The 21,557-nt window shown below is 35.4% G+C and overlaps 1 protein-coding gene across 1 annotated transcript in view; it reads right to left on the bottom strand.

Moving 5' to 3' along the window:
- Positions 1–1,027, bottom strand: part of LOC127933854 (semaphorin-3D) — a 35,380-nt gene extending 34,353 nt beyond the window's left edge. The window contains exon 1 of the mRNA XM_052530879.1: positions 788–1,027. The gene's annotated coding sequence lies outside the window, so the exon portion shown is untranslated. The remainder of the gene's footprint in view (positions 1–787) is intronic.
- Between the last annotated feature and the right edge of the window lie 20,530 nt (positions 1,028–21,557).

Genomic DNA, 21,557 nt, shown 5'->3' with positions numbered 1-21,557 from the left:
GATAAAGCGTTTGGATTTTTTTGTATCCATCTCCCACACTTATAGCAACAAATATTATTTAAAAGGGGACTGATTCTTTTTTTTTTTTTTTTACCCTCGGTGTGTGTGTGGGGGGGGGGGTGTATGTATAAATTAAAATATGTAAAAAAAAAACATTCAAACACACACACATAGGCCTATATGTATGTATATGTATACACACACACGTATTTATAGTCAATGTACATAAAATATTATAAATTGTAATAAAAATGTTGATATAGATGCGTGCTTTTGTAAAGATGACGTTATACGATGACTCCATGTAATTGTTAAAGTCAAATATTTGCTTTAAACTAACTTGCCAGTGAGGTCTTATTTATTAAAAGCGCAGCTGCGATTGAAATCTTTTGAAATGTAACATGTTTCGTATCACATACAAATCTGAGAAGAATAAAGAAGAGAAAGAAATAAAAGCAGAATTACTTTTACACACTGAAGTCTGTATCGCCCGCAACAGACATGCCACTGTTTTATAACGCTGGTGTATCTTTATTATGGATGTGATAATAATCTAGCCTAATGTTATAATACTATATAACTATCGAAGAACTGTTGCTATCGATTATAGACCGTAATAATTAAAAGATACAATCTCTGTCTTTTATCCTCTTAGTGATGAACCCTTAAACTTACTCAAAATATTTGAACTGTTGAAAGTTGACACTGATGACATTTTAAACGTATCTGTTCAATAGCCACCAATGAAATGCAATAAAATACTGAAATATTAATAATAAAAGGATACCTGTGAGAGTAAGTGTCTGTCGTTATTTTCTGAAAGTCTGGGGCGCAGTTTGACACTTCAAGATCCGTTATTATCCAAAGTCATGCTTGAAATGTCTGCAAGTGTCCACTGTTCCTAAACTAAGCTCTCTTCGACTTAGTGAGGGGAGACACATAAACCGAAAACAAATAAAGACTAAAGAACGGTTCTCTGAGTCAGACTGGACTGTGAATTTGGCTGAGGTCTCCGCGTCTGTGGCGCTCGTGGCTGCTGGCTCGAGCTGAGAGCGCCAATTAGCGCCGCGTGCAGTGAGGGGAGGGGAGCGCGAGAGAGCAGCGCACGCTTCATCCTATTCACACTTTTTTTCCCACGACTTGGAGATACTGTCGTTTGTTCTGAGAATTTTATTTTATTTTATTTTGGAAGAACTATTAATATTGTGAAATAATAATAATAAACTATTTCTATAATGAAGAAATTATTCGATTTTAATAGAACGCTGACTGAACGAGATATTTTTTTTTTCCTTAAGTGAAAATAATGATAGGCAAAGGTATTGAAGTCGGATTAGATCGATGAATCGCGACCACTGCAAGAAGTCTCGATTGATGTAGGCTATAAAGAAGCACTGCTCTTAAGTTTATGATGTATAATATCTATTATAATGTAGCCTATATACTATGAGAATACTTTTTATTTGGTTGGCTGTCAGTTAATGGCTATCTTTAACTGTTTGGTTATCAACATGATCTTTAGAATATCACTTTTTGTGCCCAACAGACAAAAGAAAATCACATGTTTGGAAAAATTATAAATGATGACAGAATTATCAATTTTGGGTGAGTAACATTTTACCCTTAAGAATTTACTTTACTGATGTAGAAAATTAATGGGAAGAATCATTCGGTATCCAGTGCCATCGAAAAAGTGGTGGCTACTGCATTGTACGTTCAAGGTTTGGTTGAGGTCTCAATATATGCTTAATTTCTCTCTGGCTGCCAATGTCATTAATTATAGTTAATGTCATTCATTTTTGCAGTGACTTGCATAGTTCTTTATGAATGCTGACACATTCAATGCATTCAGAAGCCTGTTGCTGTACAGAATGTATTGTACAATTCAGTCATTGTATGAGCCTTTGGCCGGCAAGACTGCCAGAGTGAGAGAGAGCACTGAGAAATGGCATACTTCAATTGATGTGATTTTTCACTTCCACATTTAGAGTAGCATGAGGTTGAAAATGAGCTCTGCTATACTTTTCCCTCCCCATGAATTCATCAAGACACACTGCACTCTAAGAGCTTCAGAATGTGAATCTAAACTCAGCTGCCCTTCTGGGTACATTAATCAAATCCTAGGCCTTTTTGCTAGGGACTGTAACATGCAGTTGTATTATCTGGCAAAATATAGTGTAAGCAACTGAAATATTGTGATTAATCTGGAAGCTCCTAAAAACCAAGGGCAGTGTTGAATGATTACTGACCTTTTTGGGATGTGTTTTGGATAAAATGCAGGACAGTCTGTGTAAAAACAAATGGGTGTTTTTGAGAAAAGTGGCTTGCTGTCCCACAACGCTGCCAAAATACGTAAGAAGTGGAATATTTCCCTGGAAAGAACTTGTGTGTGTTGTCTGTAAGTGTATATCTGGGTGTGAGAGTGTGTGTGTGTTTTGCTAGAAACATTATTCATGCAAATGTACAAACCCATGCAAATGCATGGCCAATAAGTGTGCGAGCACAACATTAACAGACCTTTGAATTCAGGGAGACAATGTCATTTTAGTGATATTTTTATTTGTAATCTTTTCTTTCTTTCCATTTCATTTTCAGTCTAATTTTAGTTAGAATTTAGACAAATGTTGTATTGTATTTATTCTTTTTTAAGTTTTTGTTCATTTTTAAATATGACCATAAAGTTTTAATACATCAATTAAAATAAAAAAATGGAGAAATGTTTGAGGTGTTTGAAACCTTTCCATTGGACAAAAGGCTCTTAAAAAGGTTCTTCAGAATCTTACAATGTTCTTAACTCAAAGTAAAAAATATATATTTTCTGTGAAAACCATATTTTGGAAGAGTGTAAACGGAAATGTCCATATTCACATTTGTATATTTGCATAGAATATGATTTGAGCCTTAGTCTTTAAATGTGTAATCTAGGAAGTGCAGTAATTCTTTTTTCGAATACAGATATAAAACAGTCTTCATTTTCCAACAGCAAGCCAATTCAGCTTCCATCTATCCCTGTCATATAGCTGTAAGAATGCTGTGAGAAATCTGTGAGTAATTTCTGCAGTAATCTGTAGTAGAGATCAACTGCGCTGAGGGCACAGAGCCAACACACTACACCAAGGGACCTTTTAGTTCCCGTTCCCCACACAGAGCAACTTATTAGTGCAAAGAGAGAGAGAGAGTGATTAGACAATCATGCCATTAGTGCAGTCTATGAGCCAGGCCTCTGGCTGAGCACTCCCACAATTCAATAGGCCATGCTATCCAGGCTTATCAATGATAAGGACAAGTATCAATAATGAAATTACGCCAGTAGCTTAAGAATTTTTTTTTGGGGGGGGGGGGGATGGGGGGTGTTATCAACCATGAAGTTTCACTGAGGGGTAGGGAATGGGTGGTAAAACATGCCACACATGGATATTCTGTATATAAAACAAGTAACAGACATTTTCAGAGAGTAAAAATGATACTATGGTTTGATGCAAAATTAATAATCGAAGATCTAATACTGTAACTAGTAATGTAAATCTAGCAATGTCTAAATAATGCCAAAAAAATATATAAACTACAAATTGTTTTCAGAAAACTTATTCTTTATTCTGTTCTTATGTTATATGGACATTTCCTGGTCATTGTTTTGTTGCATCACAAGAAGGATTATGAATATATATATTGTATATTGCACCTCAAACCGTAAAACACGCCTCATTATTTGCATACTATATATGCATGTCCTTTCCCCTTTTGTAAAAACTGTCTTTTTATACGTAAACTCCTTTCTAAGTATCTGGATGTATTACAAGGAATTTCTTTGTACTGTGAAAAAAGAACCTGACTAGAGTCTTTTGTCTGTGTGACACTAAGATGGAAACGCAGATTAGTTGGGAATGAAGTCATTATTATTTCCAAAATTGTTTTATATATATATATATATATATATATATATATATATATATATATATATATATATATATATATATATATGGGCTGTCAAAAATAGCGCGTTAACGGCGTTAATTAGTTGGTTGTCGTTAATTACGTCAAATTTTTTAACGCATTTCACGCATGCGCAGTGTGACAAATTATTCAGGTTAGGAAAGTCTCGTCGATCTCTGAATTCTCAAGATAGTAAAAAACAGCGGCGAGCGCCGCGACGAAAACACCGAAGAAGCTTAAGGTTTTACCCCATTTACTCTCAAATACATTCATGCCAAGCTCGATAAACAGAGACGACTTTGGTAGTTGATACGCTGGAGCTTCTTCTTCCTGTTATAGCAGTGATCCTCATCTGGCTCGCGAGTTTCATGCAGAGTTTAGCGCAGACTCAATTAAACTCAATTAAACACACCTGCCTGTGATTTACTAATGATCCTAAAGACACTGATTAGCAAACTCATAAGTGTTTGATTAGGGTTAGAGCTAAACTTCGCAGGAAAGTGGATCTCGCCAGCCAGATTTGAGGATCACTGTGTTATAGCGTCCTGTGTTTCACAGCTGTTACAGCTGTTTCGAAAAGCATATGCATTTTTACTTGGTTTTACTGGCACTTGAAGCCTTCACAACGTGAAAATATCGATCCTAAAGTATTGTGGCAGAGCAAATGAACACCTCCCAAAAACAAGAGTGCTGCTTATGTGATGGTGGCGCATGTTTGTGTTTCTGAGTTCATTCTTTGGAGTTTCTCTATGCATAATTTCATAGATATGTGGCTATATTTAACCACTGGTTCACCTAAAACTCTTACACTATCTGTAGTTAAATGGCATGGTTTGATATAGTGCTCAGGTAAATTTGATCTAAGTAAATGTTAAACTTTTGAAATTCAGAAAAAAAGAACCACATATTGATGAATCAATACATGAAAATTATGTATCTGTGTCTGTATCTTTTGGTATGCATTTCAGAAAAAAAAATGGTTAGGATTCAGGTGTAGTTGCAAATAGTGATTAATCATGATTAATCCACTGAAAATTCTGATTAATTTGATTAACAATTTTAATCATTTGACAGCCCTAATATATATATATATATATATATATATATATATATATATATATATATATATATATATATATATATATATATATATATCTTAATCTTAATAATTAAAGTTTTCATTATTCTGAACAGTTTTAAGAATTTTTCCCATGAAAGGACATGTGAATGATGTTTGTGTGCTTGTGCATATGAGGGGAGGGTCATTTCATAGTGTAAATAAAGACATTTTGATGTCAAACTGAGTTTGTCACATACCGTACAGTATGAGTCCTTCAGAAATACATGGGCATACATTAGCACACATTTCTCCTCATACTCCCCATTAGATTGAAGGGGGTTTTCGGCATTCTTCACAACTGGGCCATTAAAAGCACTCCATCCATCCAGAAGCAAAATTTATGCCCTGCATTAATTCTCACCAACAACCATCAGAACAATTTCACATCTTGATCAGAACATTAAAGTTTATTTGTTTTATTTTGCCGGTTCAGATCCCCTACAAGTTGTCCCCTCGTCTGCAGCCCTTGCACTAAAAATAATCACTGTTTTGACAAAGCAGACAGAAAGATGCTCTGATATCTGCTGTTCACGTTTTTTCCGATGTACAGTATGCAACCGAGCACAGGTTGTTTTCCAACCAGGCCTGAGTGAATTCTCTGTAAATAAACAGTGCGGCAGTCTACATAGTCTCACTCTTCCAGAGGTAAACACTAAATCCATTTAACCACAATTGCACTGAAAACATGTAATCAGCCAAGCAAAGTTTTCTCTCATTCTGTGATGTGTTTATTTACCCCTCACTTTTTTTCACGACTGGCAAGCGTCCATGCATAGTATTATTTATTACTTTTCTTCTTGACCAGACAGCTGGATTCCCTGATGCAGCTGAGGTGTTTTGTTTTCCCCAGCGGCAGAGATCTGAATCATACGACACATAAACACACCCATATACAGTATATACTGTAGTACAGTGACATTCAAAGGTGTGTCTGCTCTGGTTGACATCATGCTAGAAAAGATAAACAACTGAAATGCATCTATGTGAGTGTTTATCTTTGAGTAGATGACGACACACAAAAGTAACGTAATGCATATGTGTTTTAACACCAACTTAAGAGGTCTGGCGAAAATATAAATCTGAATTCCACAAACCAGCTATGTTTTTTTTGTTTACAGTGTGTCATACACTATTATCCACATACTTCAGCGATGACATGTTGACATCTGGCAGGAAACCAGTTTCCTCTGAGCTTCCATTCCTAAAATCTAAACGTAAACACTGTGAACATTTCAATATGAACGCAAAGTCTTCCGAAGTCAAATAATCTGGACTATCCACATTGATTTTACAGTATAAATCTATATTACTACTCTCTGCCAACAGCTGTCTCATTTGTTCCATTCTTTATTTCTCCTAAGGAATATTAAATCTAAGACCAAGCTGATGAAACATAACGGCGAACTCGGAGTCTCCTGAGAACAACCTGTGAGCAAAACATTTTCTTTTGTCTATTTGCAGCTTTGAAAAAAATCAAATGCAACTTGAGCTGAATAAATCAAGTACTTGAGTGGGGTTGAGAGATTTTTATAAAGACCCCGGTGTGAGATGTCTGTGCATGTGGAGCAAAACTGATATGATTTTTTAAGAAAAAAAGACAGAAAAGGAGAACTGAGGAGGACGGAATGGAGAAAAAGGGGACAGCAGAAGGGAGATTATATGCTTCTGACCTGCAGGGGATGTTCGGGAAATAGTTTCAGAGAAAATTTGTTTAAAGTGTAATGTCAGCCAGCTGGTGGACACACTCTTGCTTGTGCCTCGATAATGGGGGAAGCATTTGTATGTGTGCATATATGTGTTTTAGGCACTAAAGGATGTAAGGTGTTCTGAGTAATGGTGCAGGTGTTAAAAATGTGTTTGGCTTTACATCACTTTGACCTACAACAACCGTACACCAGCTTTCATGTGACACATGTGTAAAAGCTCAAAACGAATGCCTTCACACTAATAACAGTATGTTAACAAGAAAGGAGATGAGCTGCATGCAATATATCATATATGGGCAAACTATTCCATGCTTCACATGGAAATGATTAACCAGATCCTGAAAGTAAAATACTGGCTTTGATACTTTATATTTGTGCTTGGAAAGGTCAATATAAACTATAAAAGTCCTTCTTCCCACGGTTCCACAGTCACAATCCACAAACATCAGGGTGTTCACCTTCCCTTCCCATCTTTTTCCCCTCTCTTTTAAGCTCCAATTCCACCCGTGCCTTTGGCTTTTCCACTTTGGCATGAAACCCAGTGGACACCTTTCCTTGTGAATCATATCAAAGCCATTTGCAACGATTGAATTACCCTGTCAGCTGAAAGTATCCATTTTCATTTGTAAAAAAAACCCGAGGTGATGTGTCAGCAGTGGTATTCCACTGAAAATAACACACTTAACTCTGTCTTCTTACTAATTATGTGTGTGTTTGTGTGACTCATAATGGCAATCATATTAAGTCTGCACCTCCATTTAATTACTGTAGTTTGAATATCCCCAGCCTCTTCAAATCAGAATAATGAGACAACACCTGGGTCATTCCTACTTGGTGCAGTACCTTTTGACCTCTTTAATCTTTCATAATGAACATGGTGTGTTTGTGATATAATTTAGGGAGGCATTTATATAAGGCTTTTCGAAATATATGCTCTGGTCAGGTCAGACACTTAAAATGTATTAATGACAATTAGATTATTTACATAATGGCAAGACAAATAGCACACAAACCTAGCAGAATAAAAAAATAATGTTAGTCATTCTAAGTGATGATTATTAGCTGAAATGTGGGTGATTTGGAAACAAAATCACTATTAATCATGGGATTGGGACGGGACTGGAAAAATTTCAGCGGGAGTGGGCTGGACTGGGAATCCTGATAACACTTTGATCCCCAACTTTATACACAAATATAGCCTACTTTTTAAATAAATAAACTATAAACTGTAGGCTTATATTTAAATTTTGAACTCAATTCCACATGCCCTGTCTTTTTATGCTCTCCTCCTGTTTGCTTTGGTGTGGCTGGTTAAGTGAATGATGGTCTATGTGCTAATACAGTAGCCTACCTCGGGCAAGACATCCAAAAGCCCACCTATCATTCATAGACCTAAAATGTAGCTTTTCATCTAAAAGGTTTATGTAGTAACAATACATGGCCACTAAATCTAATCTTAAACTACAGAAATGTGTGCTATTGAAGTGTGTGTGGAAACTGAACAGCAGCGCAGGCTCACAGCTGAACAGATGGAGGCACCGGTTGTCTCACTTGCTCTTAAAATACTCCGTCATTTTTGGTCATACAGATCAAAGTAATAAATCCTTCGATTCTGTATACGTTTATTTGTGTGCTCAGAATAACAATGAAACGTTGTGCTTCTTATCGAAGCAAACAACATGTGGTTTCTGCTGTCTCGGTCATGTGAACTTGAGTGAGAAACTTCCTCTGAAAAATTTCGGCTGCATCCGAAAACTGAAAAATGCTGCCTTCGGGATTTAAAATGCAAAATTCCAGATTTTTGGTTTGGTGATAAAGCCATTTGGATGATGTCCTTCAGTCTTTTTTCTTGTTTAATTGGCAGCTCAGCTGTGCAGACGCAGTGAGACTGCAGTGGCAGTCGGTCAAAGTCCCACAGCTTGTGACAGAGAGGAAACAAGGGTGAGAAGAAGCATGGGATCGGCACTTCCTGCCTAGTGACTGACAAACACCACTGGGCTTTGTTCTTCTCCCTCTGGTACTTACCGTCTGCTGGCCTTTCTGTGGCCTGGGCGTTGCTATGATGGACAGATAGCCATATAAAAGAGGGGAAGCTAAAGCAAAGATGACAAATCTAAGTCAAAGAATTCTGGAAAGTAAAACTGAAACCAGTCTAGAGTGGTTTGGTGTCTGGTCAGGCTTGTGCTCAGCTGATGATATAGCTACAGATAGAGATACAGATAAGAAAATAACTTTTTTTGCGGTGTACCATATACAAGTTAACCACCAAGGCGAACTGAGTCAAGTTTCAGCACTAAACAGTGGCTGCAGGGCAAGATAGAGGAAGAGAAGTGTTAGTTACACAAGGAAGAATGGTCAGAGAGTTCAGAAAGTGAGTGTGAATAAAAGTATAAACTGTTAGACACAATTCATGCTTTGTAAAACCTTCAATACTTTCCATACGATTGTCTCATTTCTGAACTCTCTCAAAACAATACTCCTCCAATCAAAAAGATGTCACGTTCTTCTTCCTCTTGATAATCCTCTGTGATCTACAGGATGAGAGTTGCACCCTACATTTAAAAACTAAGGATATTTTCACATCAAAATCCATTGTATTGGCAAGGATTTGGAGTACACGTACATTTTTCATTGCGAACACAGTTTTTGCCTAAAGCAAGATGTCATTGGCCGGTATTTTGCTTTGGAGTGATTTCAGCACTGAGCCTTCATATCGTAGTCAGCTCTACTAATAATTTAGCAAGATAAGAACATTCTGACTCAGCCCACTGACCAACCTCTCTTTCTTTTTCTTTCTTTCTTTCTTTCTTTGGAATACGTGTTGATACTATACTCTTTCGTCTGCAAATATTGACATCAATGGTTCTGAAAGGGAGTTTGAAGCATACTGTAGTATATTAAGGGTTTGTATGCAATGCCTGTGGTCCAGTCGAACAGCTTTATGCTTCTCTCACCTTATCGGACATCTGCACTCTAGTGGGAAACTGCACAGGACCCCACAGGCTGTCAATATTGCTGCCTGCTGGTAAAATACATTTATCAGATCTGTAACCAGATCTGTAAGTATGAGTGTGATAACCCACTCACTGTGTTTTCTTTCTTAAAATAATATCAAAATGTCACTGATCCGGCAGGTAAATCTCAGGCGTTTATTTATGTATGAAGCAAGAACATTAATGAAATACAGATGAGATTTCTAAGTAACAATCTGTAAAAACAGAACAAGTTTCATATGACCAGTTGATCATGCCACTGAAAAAAAAAAACAGTGTAGAAACAATTTAGATGTATTATTTATTTATTTAAATCAAATGTAATTTTTTATCACTTTATAAAATATTAATTGCATTTTTAACTTATTTATTTGTATTTATTGTGTATTTAAATCTAATCGAATATATATATATATATATATATATATATATATATATATATATATATATATATTAAATTAGATTTAAATACACAATAAATAATATATATATATATATGTATATATATATATATATATATATATATATATATATATATATATATATATATATATATATATGTATATATATATATATAAATATATATATATGTATATATATATATATGTATATATATATATATATATATATATATATATAGATTTAATGCATGTGTGTGTGTGTGTGTGTGTGTGTGTGTGTGTGTGTGTTCCACATATCTCACATGAATCAGTTGGACTTAGAGCTGTATCCTGTGAGAGGCTCTAATGGCGGTAGTTTGTAATTGTGCTCAGTGGAGTGGGGAGAACTGTTCAGCGATAAACTGTCTGTTCCTGGTTAAGTAAACTCAACAGGTCAGTGGGGAATTGTTGTAGAGATGACCCTTTCTATTCAGTCTGACCAGAAAATGCCATTAAAGACTAAAATTGTTGTGCACGTCTGTCTATGTGTGCATGTAAATATATGCATAAGTATGCAGTCGTGCAGTTATGTGGCTCATGTCCCATTTAGTATTTTTACAACCCCAGATTTTATAGTGAATGACAGTCAGCCAAGGGACTTATGCTGAGCTTTAGATCTTTAGGTCTTTATTTAAATTAATAATTAATGAAATTTGTCAAATTAACTACATTTGTCTACATTTATTGCAAATTATGGTGGAAAATATGTTGTTTAACATTACATTCACTCATTATTTCTTGCTATATGTATAATAATACTGGGATCTAGATGAGTTTGTTTCTTCAACGGATCAGATTTGGAGAAATGTAGCATTACGTCACATGCTAGTCATATTGTGGTCTAATGGTTAGAGAGTCGGACTCCCAATCGAAGGGTTGTGAGTTTGAGTCTTGGGCCGGCAGGAATTGTGGGTGGGGGGAGTGCATGTACAGTTCTCTGCAAATAAATCACAATTGAATATACCTTAGCATTTAGCTGCTGTACTGAAAGGATACAAAACAAAGTACTAATTCCAGAACAATTCAAAGTCATCAGCAGCGTGGGAGCAGAGGTGGTGTGTTTGTTTGTCCCCAAGGAGGTCATTACTGAAAGGCTGGTTTAGTAAAGGTGTGTGTTAACACTCTCAGTGCCATACATTTGGAGGACTGGCTGATTACAGGCACAGAAGGTGCGGTGTATGTCAGGCCTACTGACTGCTAACACACATAAAACACTTTTCAACATCAATTAGGAAATAATACATGCATTGTGCATCTGTGAAAAATAAAACAGTTAAAAAGTGGCTCAATAATGGCATTTCCAGGCAAATACAATGAAAGGGTCTCTAGTCCTGTGTGTGTGTGTGTGTGTGTAAAGATTATGTGGTTTAAATTGGTGCCACATTTAGTCTAAAAGTCTGGCACAAACACAACGTTGTTATCTGCCTCATTACAGAAAGATATTACCACCGTTAAAGTTTCCTTGCACTTGCAGGGCTCTAATTACCACATACACAGTGTTTACATTTAACATATCTCTTGCTAAGTTCATTGTATGTGCTGTTGAGAGTCACGTGGACAGTATACAAAGGCAAAAAAAATTATGTTTGCTAAAATTTTGGTTTACTGTGTTTCTTATACCTCAGTGATAGTTCAGCAATTCATTTAATCATTGGCTATTAAAGAATAAAAATGTAACTACAATTGCCAATGGAGGTTGGATAGATAGACTGCATAAAGAGCTGGGGGTGTAAACTTTTGAAAGGATGATGATGATTATATTTTTCTTATTTTGTTTAAATATAGTATTTATATATATATATATATCTTTTTTTTTTTTTTTTCATTTAGTTCTCAAAAGCTAAATAAAATATTCCCGGAAACAAAATATGTTCAATTTACCCTGATCATCCGATTAAAAAAATGTACACCCTCTGGCTCTTAATGCATCAAGTTGAAATCTGGAATATCAGTAAATGTTTTCACCTTTTGTAATAACTGCGAATGAGTCGCTCAGTTGTCCTGAGTTTGAAAAGATGGATCTCAAAATGATACAGTCACTACAGGAAAGTGGTCAAATATGCAGAAGATGCTGGAAAACCAAAGAATGTGCAGGAGCTGGAGGAATTTTCCAAAAAAACTGCAGGCAGCTGAACTGTTCAGGACACACAAAAAAAAAAAAAAAAAAAAACTTGCAGATCATCCAGGTAACAGACCAGTATTAAGATTCAAGGGTGTGTAAACTTTTGAACGGGGACATTTTATGTTTTTTTTTTTTTTTTTGTAAAGTATATGTAAATCTCTAAAATAGCTTATTCAACACATGACTAAATAAAAAAATAACATATACAATTTTCATGATCCCTCTTATTTTGTTAAAATTATTAAAAGTTTGCATATACTGCAAGGAGTATGTAAAAATAAAGTGCACCCAAATATGCCATTATTGCTTATTTACCTTTGCCAATGAACATTTGAGTGTGATTTGGATTGGTTTTATTAAAAATGGTTGCCTAATAACACATTCTGTGTGAAACAGACTGGTCTTGTTTTTGGTCTGTTTTTTTCAGTTTGAACCTATATGATAATGATACCAATGATAACCCCAGCAGTCCCACAGTAAATCTCCCCAAACTAATCAGACCAGTACTACCAACTAACCCACATTTAATGCCTCTCTCTGTGGCACCAGTCATAATCAAAGCCTTTTTTAAATTAAAAACTGTTGAAATTCCACATGCCGTTAAGACTATGAAACTGTTATTAATGCTTGATTTTGAATTGATTTAAATGTATATGAAAAGACATACAGAGAGAAAGATGAACAAAACGACAGATACAGTATAATGACAGATATATAGAACTGAGTTGTAAATATTTATACATATTGGTTGTCTCTTTAATCATTTATATTCTTATAAATATTTTGGCAGTTATATGGATTACTTTCACTTTGTACAATTAATCAAATCTGTTGGCAGTTGGTGTCTCCATTGTGTCTTGCTGCCTCCATCAGTTTTACAGATTTGCCACAAATTTGAATGTTACTCCTTTCACCCCTAGACCATTTTAAGAGGTTCATAACAACTAGATAGAAAAATAGATAGACTGAGTTAAAGTTTATCCCCTCGAAAATGTATCTCTCTGTAATCAAAGTGAAAATGTGTCAATCAATCAGTGTTTCTATTCATTTCCACCATCTTTTGGAACATCTCATTGGCCACATCACACACACTTCCTGTCCTGCTGTTTTCAAGCTATTGTATCCTCAAGGCTCTTCATGCTAATGTCCGCTGTGTGTGTGTAGAGAGAGAAAGAGGTTAAAGAGAGAGGTGAGGGGTCACAGGAAGCCCCAGAGTGCTTCGTTAAGAGGAACAGAGTGGGTTAAGCTCAGTGCACCTGTGAAGAGTGAAGCCAGGAGAGAGAGAGTTCAGAGAAGACACACACACAGAGAGAGAGAGAGAGTACTGTGCATCCTGAGGCGTTTCCCTAGAAAACAGCAATTATTCAACCATATTACTCTTTGCTTAAATGATATGTTAAATGCATGCTTCTATATGTGAACACACTATGATTATATCAAAGGTTTTGGATAAAGAAAAGATGTAAATACTGAAATGTGTATTCTGCAAATATAAAGGATCCAATTAGTACCAAAAAGGCTTTTACAGCCTTTTTAAGAATGTTATAAAGAACTTTCCATTTTCAAAACCTAAAATATTTATGTGGTCAAATTGAAATAAAAAAATTAAAAGTTTAAGTCGGAAATATTTAAGTTCAATAAATAAACTTAAATATATTAGGTTACACCAATAAAACAACATTTAAGGGTTAAATCAAGTAGAAAAGAAACAATTCCAGTTAGCACTTTTTGTGCCGCAAATTAGTACGAACATAATTTAAGTGCATGTGATCTGTCTAATAATATTTTAATAATAAGTAATTTAATGTTTCAATGATGTTTCAATAAAGATGATTATCAGCATAACAATTTTGAGTGAAAACTGAAAATTAAAAAAAATGACATTTATTTATATATAATTTACATATAATTTTAACAAGTAATTGTGCTTCAGTCTGATTAGCAACCAAGAAACAATACAGAATAGTACATGTTTTCTTATTCATCTTAGACCATATCATTTCACTTAGAATTTTTGAAAATCGTAAAATTTTATTCACTTAATATTTTATATTTTTGCTTTTTAGTTTTCATTGTGGTCTCAGAGTTTCATATCTCAAAAAAAAAAAAAAGAACTTCATGAAAGTCATAAAGGCAGGAGATGACATCCAGTGACCCATACTGACATTAATATTATAATTCGTTAAAAGAGCCTCTTTGTAGAATGACCCCTCATTGCTGTGGGTTACCCAAGGGCATCCTCCACTTACCCTTCAGGCAAGATCTGACAGGTCAGCAGTCTAATTGGTCAATATTTCTTCCGTGCTGCATTAAAACCAGCATCAGCTGCCCAGAGCAGTACAGAGTCTGCTGTCATCCTCAGTTTGTCACAGCTGTATGTGAACCTAAACTAGATCACATTCACAAAGGACCACCACCATAAAGGACCACCGAAACCATTATAAAGAAAAAGTTGAAAAGATAAACTTTAAGATCATGCAGTAAAGTTTTAAACTGCCCGGTAAATTGTCAAATAATTAATGTATGTATTTATTCATAATCAAAATTTAAAAAAAAATGTAAAAAATGTTTAGTATAAAAATAATTAGCTAATAAATAAATGAATTTATTAAATAGATTTATTGATAATATACGCGATACACACACTTTTGGAAAGATTTAAATTAAAACACTTACTTAATTATAATTAATAATAAATACATTTAATATTTAAAATACTACTCATACTACAATGATTATTGAAAATTGTTAATTAATTAATTAATTCAATAAATAAAGAAATGTATTTATTAAGAACAATTTATTTACAAATTATTTAAATGTTAAACTTAATTATAATTATTAATAAATGCATTTTAATTGTATAGTCCTACTGCCATAAATGCATGGTCCTACTGTCATACTAAAATTTATATTAAATAAACAAATACATACATAAACTGTCAGTGTAAATTATGATAATGAACATAGAAATAGACAAATATTCAAGTTTAATGAACAGATTTTATTTTAAAAATTATAATTTTAATAAAAATAGTTCATGGTAGAGTTTGCTTAATTTGTGTGTGTGTGTGTGTCTTGACCGATTGTTCCACATAAGAAAGAAAATATGGGTTTCAACTGACGTGAGGGTGGAAAATAATTTTTGGTGAACTATTCTTTTAAAAGTGTCTGCAGATTTTATTTCTTAGGCATGTTTTTATGGTTCTGTGCTTGCGTTTGAGGAATGTTGGTTTGTTAGCAGTCATCCAGATCACGCCTGTCCACATCATCTCAGATCATTATATCTGGCAAAAGTCCCAAGCAGTCCGTCACTACAGCTCAGACTGCATGACCTAATGTCTGAACTTCTCTTTGCAATAGTTGCCAAGCATATTTCGATCTACCAAAGGGATACTTTAAACCCAATCATCAATCTTACTCGAGGGAAAACCTTGTGTCTGTAGCTCCCAGCAGACATCAGAAGGAAACCTATGTCACTGCCCAACAGGACAAATGCTTCCCGTTCAAGCACTGATGGGATACTTCGGCAAGGCAAATTAAATTCCCCTCCCTGTCACTGGAGATCTGCTCTACTGGTTTCATAATCAATCATATTTGGATGATCTATCCGTTTTCATCTGATTAACTTCCTGTGAGTGTTGCAGTGGTCTCTGGAACCGATTACAATAATTATGCATACGGAGAGGAGTCAGGTGTGATACATCACACCTGTCCACAGGACAACGTAATATTAAATGTTTATTCAACCTCTTTAGTCTCTGGATATCAAAACGTGTTTTAAAGAGAGAGACCTGGCCACCAAAACTGCTTAAAAACAATACATCAAAACAATTATGAACAATTAAGAATTAAGATGAATGTGTTTGAAAGGAAACTAGGCAGCAAAGGGTCAATCTCTTGCCAAATAGTAAATTATCAAAATAAAACTAATCTCAAATTTTGGAACGGTAATGCATATTCGTATATACTTTACTTATACTTTCTATGCCTAAAATAAAAACTGAACCTACTGTAAACCTCCCTCTCAAACTCTCGACCAAATTATCAATATAGGGTTTTAAAGAAACTTGATTTCAGTTTTTTATGGTTTAAATTCCAAATATTTATGGATAGGTGTTTGAAATGAAAATAGACTAATGCTAAATCACTTTTGCAATTAAGTCAATTATCATTATTTACCATGCAAAAATTAGACGTATTAATCAACAATACTATCAATACACAATGCTATCACTGCCTGTGGAAAATATAGACAGTGAACAGAAGTTTGTACAATTTTATCGATCATGGCAGCAGTTATTCATCAAATTATGGAGAAGAACATTACAACTGGGCGTATACTGTATCCAGACACAAACACATTTGGGTTGAGCTGATTCAGATACCAGAATGGACAGTCTCAGTAAATTACAAACAATATCTCAGTAATTTGCTCCATCCTCTACAATCTATCCATCTAAAATGACTATGCAGTACAAAATCAACTCATTATGTGCAACTAAACAAATGTATAGTTGGTGATTTGTCAACTGTCTCTCTTCTCTTATTTCTGCACTCCTCAATGAAACTCAATCATTATGACCAAACAGTCACACACATGTCTCATTGCTGAAGTCCTCACAAACCCTTCCTGTTTGAAATATTCATAGGAAACACACCTCCGGCTTTCTATTACTCACATATCCATATTGAAGCAATCTTGTAAAGCAAGAGCAGTAAAGTAAATGAAAGCATGTGTGCATTCACCTACTGTATCCCATCAGCCGACATCTGTGATATTGTTTAACCTGAGCCCTTTTTTTTAAAACCCTGTCTCAAAGAGGAGACAAAAACCAACTGCCAGCCTCTCAGAGTGAAACAAACTGAGAGAGAGTAGCAGGTTTGGCGTTTGAAGTGTTGATGCAGTTGTTACAGCTCTGGTGGTCTTAGACTGGCTGGCTGGATGGTTAGACAGATAAAACCACCTTTGTGAGCACAGGAAGTGACTGAAGACTTTCCACTGAGCGTTCAGGCCTCTTTCCTCCTCATGACCACAACTTCTTGTTGTCCATGCGGCAGCTTTTTAGCCACACTCTAAAGGTGATGGCTAGCAAAAGCAAAGATCTGACTAAGAACATAGCCAAATAAATACAATTTGTAGAAGTTTAAGAACTGATCACTGTAAAACAATATCAATTGTTCACTAATCTGAATATTTTGGACCATAGATATAATATATTGTGATCATGGCCATATTTATGAGAAAAAAAAAATAAGATATTGGTGCACTGTATTCCAAATCAAATCGGGGGGAAAAAATGTTTTTATCACCATAGATAGATATATAATTATCTAGAACAACCTAGCCACTTCTCAGAATACCTTAGTAACCATCAGATTGCCCTAGCAACCACCTGGAACAATCTAGAACCATTTAGAACAATCTGACAACCATATAACACACACTAGAAACCACTGAATATGCAATAGCAACCACCCAACATGCTGTAGCAACCACCTGGAGAATCATCTAGAGAACAACCCCACAGAACACCTTAACAACCAGCCAACACACCCAAGCAACCGTTGATAACACCATAGCAACCACACAGAGTGTCCTGACCACCACCTGGAACAATCTAAGGACCATTTAAAACATGCTAGCAACCATACAGAACACCATAGGAACCATAGAGGGTGTCCTAGCAACCACCTAGAACTAGGAACCATCTATAATATCCTAGCAACCTTACACAACAATCTAGCAACCATCCAGTGCATCCTTTTCTGATCATTTGAATTCCTCTACCATAAAATGGACATGTTTCAGACATATAAATGACAGACGCTCCATCCAGTCCCTCTGTTTGGTGCAAATGTCACATATAGAACTCTATGATCAGTTGGGTTTGCTTATACACCACAGGAACCAGCCTAGAATGATCACACTGGTTTGATTATATGTGCCAAAAGAATGAAGGACTCACAGGAAAGATTCATTACACAGAAGATTTGATCAACTACTAAAGAATTCCCTGCAATGAAATAGCCAAATTCAGCCAGCTTATGCTAACTACTTTTGCTATGGGTGTGTGTTTATCTTTCAGATAGCAGCAGTGATGCATACTGACAAGGTCACAAGTCATTATCAGTCTGTATCCTGTTTGATGGGTGCCCACACTGATCTCTCTTACCTTTTATCCAACACACTTTCAGTGTGTGTTCTCCTGTTGCTTTTCTCATAGCTTGCCCTGTTAGATGGCACGGTTCATTTAGATGACACATTGTGGCTTCAGAGGCCATGCTGATTGGATGCAAACTACCGCCAGATCAAACAAGGTATATTTGCTTTCTTTCACACACACAATCCAGTTGTCAGTAGGAAAACATGGTCCATCTGCCTCACAAAAGGTAATGCAGCTTCCTCCACTTTCCCATTAGCCTCTGTGTTTCATACGCCAGCACTGACATAATGATAAATCATAGGAGGAAATCAAACACTGTCAGGCCTTTCATAAATAATAACAACTTGGATGTGAGCGCAATGTGAACAGCCGAACTTTGTTTCCCTGCCAGGTCGGGGAGGGTAAATAAGCCTCTGTGAGGTGCGACAGTCTCAGCTTTCCTCACACATTCATCACCGCCAAAACAAAGTACAACCAAATCTCAGATAGCATCATTCTAAAATGGTCCATGCTCCACCATCTCTTTAACACTAGTCCTATTCAACTAGTTATATTTGAGTTTGAGATGTGCATGTGTTAGATAACCTGTACAATACTTCATTGCTTCAGCCATGCAAAACCTGCTGCCATAATGTTAGGTAAGGTTGTCATTGGTGGTCGCTATTGTTATCGGGTGTTCTGCATGGTTGCAAGGTCACTCTGGGTGGTTAGTACAGTAGGGTGTACTGTGTACTAAACAGGGAGTGCTATGTGGTTGCTATGTGCTTTTAGTCAAAGTGAAAGTGAAGTGACTTGACCAAGTATGGTGTCCCATACTCAAAATTTGTACTCTGCATTTAACCCATCCATGTGTACACACACAGGTGTGCTGGGTGGTTGCTTGGGTGTTTTACGGTGTTGTGGGTTGCTGTTATGATGTTTAAGGGTGGTTTCTTGCTAGGTCTGTTCTAAATGGTCACTAGGATGTTTTAAGTCATTGCTAGGGATGTACTAGGAGGTTCTTAGGGTGTTCTAAGTGGTTGCTATGGTGCACTAGGTGCTACAAAGGAAGTGTTACGTGGTTGCTAGAGTAGAATGCAATTTTGACAGCGGTTGAAATGGGTACAAATTCTAAATATTGGTTCTCCCACCACCTCATCCTCGGATTTAATTCTGTAGTTAGCCAAATTGATGACATGCAACAAGAACAAGCACAATGGACAATGGAATGTGAGGAGCATTACACTAAAGTTTATGAGTTGATTCAACCGTGTTTTAATATGGCTGGTCTCATGCTGCTTTTTAGATGATACCTAGGCTTTTTAAGTCAGGTAGAATCCACAGTATCGGACCGATTTTATTTGATGACTTCCATGGTTGCAATCCACTATGTTTTTCACCAACTGACAATCCAGGGTGTGGAAATACTATTGGGTGAATTGGCAGTATACGGAATCACACAGGCCAAAATAAAACAAAACAAAAAACAGACATTCTAACATGGATCAAAGTAGAATAATTGGCTGTATGCAAAAGTATGCAAACTTTTGTGAAAATAATGTGTTATTTTTATGCTTTAGTACAGTGAATCAATGCATTCCTGATTTGCAAATCTCAAGTAATGCCAACTTAAGCAATAAAAGTTCAGTGCCGAAGGCTCCCGTTAAGCCATGACCAATCTCTTTTACGCTCTATTAAACGAAAAACTGAATATAACTGTTACAACCTCAGTCCCTGACACATCACTCTAGATTTCTAGATTGCCACAAAAGTCAAACTGAACTATTTAAAGTTTACAGCTGTGCTCTACTCATTATGATAAAAGACAAAAGGTTTTGTTTTAGGGGCTGATAAAAACCACAGCTGGAGAAAGTAAAAGACAGTAAAGCAGCAGGGTTTCAAGCAGTAACACAGCACCGTCCCAATTACTCCAACACACTCGCCAAATCATCTCCACAACTCAAAACATGAAATTAGAACACCATTAAAGAGTAAATATTCTTTCACTGCATTATCACTGTCTAAAGATTTAACTTTCTATTTAATCACGACATGATCAACTATCAACAAAAATGTGCACATACAGTACTGTGACAAATTACTTGAATAATAAAACAACAAGGTTTATGTTTTCGTACATGGAAATCTATGTCTATATCCTTCTCACTGGGAAGGTTTTTACATTTAGATCTTTACTGATAATTTGTACTTGCGCCAATATAAACTCCAAGATTCTTCAAAGGATGACGGGTCACTTTAGGGGCCATTTAGCTATTGAAGCAACAACATACACTGGACTATGCTGACTTGAAATTTCTCATTATTAACCAGAAACAGGTGTGCTTGGCAAGAACCAAGGCAATAATTACTATATGTTACTGATTTAATACAAGCATAGCCTAAAAGTAATTTGGACAAAGTTTAAAGAGGGAGAGACAGACTGTAGTCTGCACCTTTTCAAACTCCTGAGATTCAAATCACTATTCTCCATTTATAGAGATGTTTGAACAGCTTGCTAATAAATCAAGCCAATGTGGATGCATTGGAGGAAAAACCTAAATGTGAGTTATGATGCACACTTTCAAAGTTATACAAGATACTATGGCCTACTAAATATTAAGAAGTTGGTTAATTAGTGGCTGAATCGGTTCTATTCAAATTGGCTTACGTTTCATTTTCTGCAAAAGGAAAAGCATGCATCACAAGAAATTATAAGCTTTGTGCATACTTGCTTTGCACTAATGGCAATTTAGTATTTTTAGAAGCATCTTGGAATAATTTAGCATAATTGTTAGAAGCTGTATACAAAATATATAAATAAAGCAAGGATTAGCAAGGTTTATATATATATATATATATATATATATATATATATATATATATATATATATATATATATATATATATATATATATATATATATATATATATATATATAATATAGCATATTATAATGATTTGTAATAATTATATTTAGCGTATTCAACCAAGAACATAATTTGCAAACGAGTAATTTTTTTAAATTAAACTACATTGTCACAGATCTTAAATGTAAATTGTGCACATTGAAAGCCAAACTTTAAAGAAAAAGAAAAAG

This window comes from Carassius gibelio, chromosome A18 (genome assembly GCF_023724105.1).
Source record: "Carassius gibelio isolate Cgi1373 ecotype wild population from Czech Republic chromosome A18, carGib1.2-hapl.c, whole genome shotgun sequence".
NCBI lineage: Eukaryota > Metazoa > Chordata > Actinopteri > Cypriniformes > Cyprinidae > Carassius > Carassius gibelio.
This window is presented reverse-complemented; position numbering and strand designations above follow the sequence as displayed.